Source organism: Arachis ipaensis, chromosome B09 (genome assembly GCF_000816755.2).
Source record: "Arachis ipaensis cultivar K30076 chromosome B09, Araip1.1, whole genome shotgun sequence".
Classification (NCBI taxonomy): domain Eukaryota; kingdom Viridiplantae; phylum Streptophyta; class Magnoliopsida; order Fabales; family Fabaceae; genus Arachis; species Arachis ipaensis.
The window spans coordinates 133458789-133459133 of NC_029793.2; positions in this window are offsets into that span (position 1 = coordinate 133458789).

Below are 345 nucleotides of genomic sequence, written 5' to 3' on the forward strand. Positions count from 1 at the left end.
ATAAAGTTGTTGATTTACTGTATTCGTTTTACTTATACTCTCAACTCTCTCAAGTCATTGATTCTGCAGTGTCAAAATATATATCTATCTTATATATGAAAATTACATGCGAGTTTTTACAGTGATGCTGATTGATTCCAACATTGATCTTGTCTGCAATAAATTATGTGCAGTGCTCTCTCTCTCTATATATATAGGAAGGTTGAAACATGCTTTCAGGAAAATCACATGTTCCTTGTCCCTCATGGTTATGGAGGAATTATTGCTTTGTTCTTTCTTGCATTGGATCCAACAATTCAATAGCACTACTCAATCAAATGTCTCAAGGCCCCCTAGCTAGCTCCT